At 34.9% G+C, this 7,631-nt stretch overlaps 1 non-coding gene across 1 annotated transcript; it reads left to right on the top strand.

Annotated features, from left to right (window-relative positions):
* Positions 1-3,820: 3,820 nt before the first annotated feature.
* On the top strand, positions 3,821-3,927 carry LOC128287585 (small nucleolar RNA R71). The gene has a single exon (XR_008278285.1). It is a non-coding gene; the product is annotated as a small nucleolar RNA R71 (small nucleolar RNA).
* Positions 3,928-7,631: the final 3,704 nt, after the last annotated feature.

Below are 7,631 nucleotides of genomic sequence, written 5' to 3' on the forward strand. Positions count from 1 at the left end.
CATAGGAGACTTTAACTAATAAACTGTACTAATTGGCTCGACCAAAACTCTAGAAAAATTCTGTAGATGGACATATGAGTCTAGTTTCAGGAAAAATTACGAAATTGATTTTCGAGTTGTAAAACTCAAGTTATGATTTTTGAAGCGACTAGTACACAGATTGGCAGCTTGTGCAGGAAATTCTCAATAAGTGGTTTGAAGTCTGTTAACACCTCGTGTTCGACTCCAGCGACGGTCTCGGGTTCGGGGTGTTACAACATCTGTTGAACAATTGATATTCAGGTAATATGTATCAGATGACGAATGGTTATATGAAATGGTTGTGTGAAATGTTTACAAGAACTGGTCATATGGAAATATATGTACAAAATAGTTGTATGAAATAATTATGAAGATAGATAAATGAAATAAGTATGAGTACATGGAATATAATTTAAGTTAAGTTTGATATAAGCTATTATCGAAATAAATATACATAAAATATATGGAAATGATGGAGCATGAAATATTAATATAATGAAATGAATGATATATGCTTATGAAGAAAGCGGTAAGAGCATGATATGTTTCATGACATGTACATATATGATTATCTTTGATATGTTGATACAAGAAAATTATGTAAGTTGAGACTATTATTGAACTCAAATACGATATGCGGGGTTTGAGCATTACTACCATTTGCGATCACTTAAAAAATTTAAATACTTACCGATTCAACGCATCATATAAATAAATATATTACCATTCAATCAACAGTTTGGTATTTGTATAAGCATCAAACAGCAACATTGTTAGTGTACTTGCACATATCTCATATAAATTCAACATTGATATAACTATTTTCTCGACAGTGCCATTGTCGATAGTGTCAGATAGAGACTCGAGATTTACATTGCGATTCTGAAAGAAGTTGCAAGATACTTTAGGTATTAAATTGCACTTTAGTATTGCTTTTCATTCGTAAATAGACGATCAATCCGAGTGGATTATTCAAATACTCGAGGATATGTTGAGATGTTGCATTCTTGAGTTTGAAGGTACGTGGGAACAATATCTACCTTTGATTGAATTTGCGTATAATAACAGTTTTTAGTTGAGTATTAAAATGACACCATACGAAGCTTTATATGGTCGTAAATGCCATACACCTTTGTATTGGATGGAACTCGGTGAAAATAAGATTCACGGGTTGATTTGATAAAAGAAATGGAATAGAAAGTGAAAGTAATTGAGATAGTTTAAAAGCAACTTCCGATCGTCGAAATCATATGCGATTTGAAAAGAAAAGACATTGAGTTTGAGATCGGTGGCAAAGTGTTTTGAAAGTGTCTCCATGGAAAAAAGTGCTTTGGTTTGGTAGAAAAGGCAAGTCGAGTCCGAGGTTCATCGGTAGTATAAAATTATCGAGTGTATTGGGCCAGTAGCATATAGATTGTTGTTGCCACTAGAATTAGAAAAGATTCATAATGTGTTTCACGTATCGATGCTTCGATGTTATAGATGCGATCCTTCGCATGTGATTCCTCTGTCTGAGATCAAAATTCAGTCTGATATGACTTATAAAGAAAAGCCGATCCAAATTTTAGCTCGAGAGGTTAAAGAGTTGCGAAATAAGAAAATTACATTAGTAAAAGTGATGTGGCATCGACATGGCATTGTAGAGGCCACATGGGACTGAAGATGCTATGAGACAACAATATCCAAATCATTTAAGCGTAACATTTTAGGGACGAAAATCCCTAAGGGGAAGAATTGTAACAATCGGTTTTGGCCCTAGTAAGAATAGTGATTTTGGGACCACAAATCCGAGTCAGAAAAATATTTAAATATTATTTTTCGTTTTTATGATGTGTGAATTGACATGTGTGAAAGTCTCGTGTGAAAATTTAATTATTTGTGTGCTTGATTTGCAAAAATGACCTAATCGCATAAAAGGTAAAAACTGTGTGCTAGATGTTAAAAGTGCTTAATTGACTTGGCTTTATAATTGTGAGGTCTTTATGTAGTTATTTGACCAAACTTATGATGAAATGACATTAGTGGACATTAGTTGTTGGCATATCAATGATTTAATGCATGAGTAATATGGTAAAATACATATTAAAGTAAATTATATGAAAAAAAATAGAAAATCATGCCATAATTTGTATTCATCCACTGAAATTGAATAAAAAAAGAAAGAATAAAAGCTTTTAGGCTTTCGTCTTGAACTCACAAGTTGAGTTAACCTTTACTTTGTCGATAAATGTTCTTCCCGTGGCTAAGAAAGGTCTCCCATGGATGAACGACAGTTTTTTGTCTACTTCAAAATCTAAGACAATGAAATTAGCAGGAAAAATAAATTTATTGACTCTTACCAAAATATCCTCGATCTTTTCCTCGGGGCATGCTAAAGATTGATCTGCTAGTTGAAGCATCATAGTTGTATGTCTTACTTCACCTATCCCTAAAAACATGAAAATATACTTAGGCATCAAGTTGATACTCGCTCCTAAGTCACACAAATCTTTATCACAGTAGATTCACCAATGTTACAGGCTATAGTAAATCTTCCCGGGTCTTTCAATTTCTGTGGCAGTTTGTTCTGCAGGAATGCACTACACTCCTTTGTCATGGCAACAGTCTCATACTCACTCAGTCATTTCTTATTGGATAGTATATCCTTCATAAACTTCACATAATTTGGCATTTATTCTAAAGCCTCCACCAATGGAATATTTATGTGTAACTGCTTCAGAACATCTAAAAACTTCTTGAATTGCACCTCCTGTTTCTGCTTGTGTTGCTGCAATATTTACAAATATGAAGGTGATAGAACTATCGATTGAACCGAATAACTCTTCTGAGTAGGTAAATCTGCATCCAAAGAAGATGTTAAAGTATCTGAATTCACTAAGTTAGGATTTACCTTGTCAGTCTTTGCAGATTTTGATTCCTTTGGTGTAAAAATTTCAACAACTGGTTGATTCTTCTCAACAGGCTTATCTTCAACATCAAACAATCGGGGTTCCAAAATTTTACCACTTCGCAATGCCACTGCCTTGATATGTTTTTTAGCCAAATTTCTTGGATTCTCAGTATCGCTCGGCAAGGTTTCTTGCGGTCTATTACAAAGCTCTGTAGCTAGATGACCCATTTGGTTTTCCAAATCTTTCAATGTTGCTGCTTGGCTTTGGATCAAAGTGTCATTCTTTGCCATGTATGCTTTCAACAAGTTCTCCAAACTATTTGATGCCTCAGCTTGAGGTGGTTTTGGAGCTTGCTGATTAAAACCCTTGAGATTGGTTGGGTCTATACTGCAAGAAAGTTATTGTTTGGCCTATTTCGTTGGTTGCTCCAAGAAAAGTTAGGATGATTACGCCATGAAGGATTTTAGAAGTTGGACTTGGGTCCTTGTCTAATCCTACTTTGATGTTGGTTCCCCACATAGTATACTGACTCGGGATTTGATGGACAATTCTAAAAAGAATGACATTTCCCACAGTACACACATGAAACTACTTTAAACAGACTTGGTGGCTAAGCTGCAAAATTATTAGCACTATTAGCAGTAAGCTATTTTAACATAGAGGAAATAGACGATACCTGAGCTGATAACGAAGTGAGGGCATCAACTTCATGAACTCCGGCTACACGTCTTCCTGAAACTGTTTGATTTTTTGGTCATTGATAGTTATTATTTGCGATCCTCTCAATGATCTCATAAGCCTCATTATAAGACTTAGACAAAATTGCACCATTCATAGAAGCATCTGTCATCAATCTTGTATGTGCATTGAGACTATTATAGAATGTCTCCAACTGGATACAATGAGGAATCCCATGATGAGGAAACTTATGAAGTGACTCCTTGAATCACTCCCAAGCCTCAGACAGAGACTCGTCATCCAATTGTTGGAATGTTGTGATCTCATTCCTTAACTTAGCATTTTTGGTAGGCTAGAAATACTTAACCAAAAATCTCTCTACTAATCCTTTCCATGTTGATATAGAACTTGGTGGCAATGAATTGAGCCATGCTCGTGCTTGATCTCGCAATGAGTACGGAAACAACTTCAACCTCAGTACGTCTTCAGTCACACCGGCTATCTTGAATGAATCACTCACCTTCATAAACAATCGAAGGTGGAGATGTGGATCTTCCATGGGCATACTATTGAATTGGCCCACTGTTTGGAGCATCTGAAACATCACTAGTTTCAATTCAAATTGGGTTGCCTTAATATTTGGCCTTCTAATTCCTGGATATAACTCACTAAAAAGTGGCAAAGCATATTGTCTGATGCATCGATCCTATCATTGACAATGAGGATGGGATTTTGTACATGATCCCTAATGCAAATTATCCTAAGTATGCAAACTATATGAATGAAATAGATTTTAACAAAATTAAACACAATTTGCAACAATTATAACATAAATAAACTAGGACAATTACTTTAATTAAACTCAACTTATTATCAACATGCTTAATTAACATTAGGAAAAAACATTCCATGGAAACTCGATCTTTCATGAGCTAGGAAACCATATTAGGTCCTTTCGAAATCCTTTACTTACTAAATACACATTTTACTGATCCTTAGTTACTAAGGGTTTCTAAGCATTCGTGTGAGGTAACAGGGACGTGTTAGGTGTGAAATAGTTTAATCACACAATTCTAAAAACTATGCAGATAACAGAGCTTGGTTAGAGTTGTTATGCAACCTGCAATTTATCCAGGTCAGGATCTAAATTGAGCATGCACATTTCAATTATGCGTCCACTATCCGTCGTCTGGTTAGGATCACTCAACTAATTTAGGTGCATTTCAATCACGTATCAACGAAATACAGACTTGATTTTAATTGAAAACATGATCGATTGAGGCACAAACATTACAAGCATGAATCAAATAAATATTATTTAATGAAAGCAATCATCCTAGCTTAAATAAAATTAACCTGAAATTGTTGTAAATAAGAAAAAAGAACACATAGCAAACATTTTTAGATTAAATTAAAGAAAGCAAAGATTAAACCCAAATCAAAGTGACTGTCTCCCAAGACTCTGACTGACTAGGCTCATTTGATTCTTTGCTTTGCTCCTTTGCTGATGGCTCTCCAAAGTGGTGAACCAAGGGCCCATTAAGAGGAATTAATTGCTAAAATCTCTATGAAAAGATGATGCTAGGCATAGGGAGTGGAAAAGGCTAAGAGAATTTGGAGAGAAGAGAGAATGATGAATGATGAGGGATGATGAATGAGGGAATAAAGGGTTCATATTTATATGTGAAGAGAGATGGGTAGTTGTCTAAAAATAGCTAGGCTTAGTCTCTTCAAATCTCTCCCTTAGATGGCCAATCACAATTAGTGGAATTTGAGCTGATTTTTGCTTGATTTTTAAGCAAATTAAATGCCATAATAACTTAGGACTAAGACTTGGTCAATCGTAAATCTTAGGGCAAATCTCTATTTTCTTTAACAATGCAAGGACCTTGTGTAATTAAACCAAAAAGTGGCTTAAAAGAACAGCCATGTGCAACCGGATTTTGGGTTGACTTGGTCCCCAATTTTGACGGTTTTGTAATCTAGCAAAGCTATCAGACTTGTCCAGAATAAATCAACAAGTTAGAGGACCAAAGAATAAAATTTATCCAGTTTAATTAATTAATTTAAAACCCAAATTATTAATGAAATATTTTAAAATTAATTGTTAAATATAATTTTTATTTTATTATTTAGTTTAATCATGCATGGCCCACTTTATGTCTTAAAAAATAATATATTCAAATTAATATAAAATAAGACATTTATTGCATGAAAACTATATAATAAAGCATAAAATCATATTTTAATAATTTCTATGTCCTAATTTCATATTTTCACATATTTCATTAATTTATTAAACAATTACTTAGTTTTAACACCCTCACCCATATTCAACGCAATAATAGGGTTACGGAGCATTACCGGACTTATAAAACAATTAAACATTCACTTTGTATACATTTTCACATTTCATATAATTATCATTTAGTCTCAATCAATATGTCCCTAATACGAGCCTACGAGGCTGAAAACATGCTTTAGAAGCGGTTTGAGACTAAACTGACAACTTCAAAAACTCATAGAACACTTAGAAATTTTTTTTCAAAATAGAGGATAAATGCCCGTGTGGCCCAGCCATCTCTATCACACGGCCAACAGACACGCTTGTGTCACAAGTCATGTGGACATTCGAAATGGGATCACATGGCCGTGTCCCAGCCCTTGTTCGACCCAGTGTAACTCTCTGACTTGGGTCACACGGCCAACACACACGCCCGTGTGGCTAGTCCGTGTGCCCTAAAAATGGACATACACGCCAGTGTACCAGGCCGTGTGCTAGGCCATGCCAAACCTATAGGGTATACTGACTTATGCCACATAGCCAGGTCACACGCCCATGTGTGAGGCCATGTCGGACATACTAACTTAATTTTAGTTTCAACAACAACAGACACACGGCCGTGTACATGATTGTGTATCACACACGGATGAGACACACGCCCGTGTGGACAAAAATAGGCTATTTATCAAGCCATTTTGCCACCCAAACTTGTGCTCACCTACATCAAACTTAAAAGCACCTATACGTAGCATCAATAGGCATTTTAATCAACCAATTCAAACATAAATCATACACATTCAATACTCCCATTTTCTATACACACTAATCACAAAACTTGTCATACCATTTATACTAAATTCACATTTACAATTCAATTAAATATACACTTCCAAATATGCATCATTTAGCCTAATTTCACAAGCAAACCAATATCCACAAATCAACCATTTGATACTCATAATGCCTATTACCATTAAGCATCACACAACCATCATTCAACACATTTCACAAGACTTGGACACACATATATATATGCTTCAAACATACCAAAACAACCTAAAATGATCCATCACTCATGACTATATACAAACCAAACATATACATTTACAAGCCAAATCAAAGGGCTAAATTCATTACCAACACATAACCAAAATGACCAAAGTCCCTATACATTCCATATACTTAAAACATAAGCTCAAATGTACCAAATTGATAGTTGGATAGTGTGATGATTTCTCCGACGATCCTCGAGTCTGAGTTAGTTTTAAAGTCACTATAAAACATGGAAACTTAAACAAAGTAAGCTATATAGCTTAGTAAGCTCATATGAAATAAACTCAATCTTAACATGAATATACAAACCATCAATTTGAACATATCAACATATAATTCATTTAACTAATAGACCATCCACATTTGCGACAACACCTTATATATGAACTTCACAACATTCTTTGATTTAAGCTTATATTGTTCATGTACATACCTATACCATCTCGTATCAATCTCATACATAACCATATCTTTTATTTACCCATTGAACCATTCGGAATACTATCGGATACATGGGAAACTCGCACCAAAGTGCCAATATCATGACCCAAAGCCAACTCAATGTATCTCACACCCAAAGTGCCAATATCATGGCCCAAAGCCAACTAAATCTCATATCATATATACTGCTCAAACTAGAACTATCAACGGGCCTACTCACACAAGCTGTCAATCAAGACATAACTACACGGTGCTGCTCACAC

The sequence above is a fragment of the Gossypium arboreum genome, chromosome 13, assembly GCF_025698485.1.
Source record: "Gossypium arboreum isolate Shixiya-1 chromosome 13, ASM2569848v2, whole genome shotgun sequence".
In the NCBI taxonomy this organism is placed as follows: domain Eukaryota; kingdom Viridiplantae; phylum Streptophyta; class Magnoliopsida; order Malvales; family Malvaceae; genus Gossypium; species Gossypium arboreum.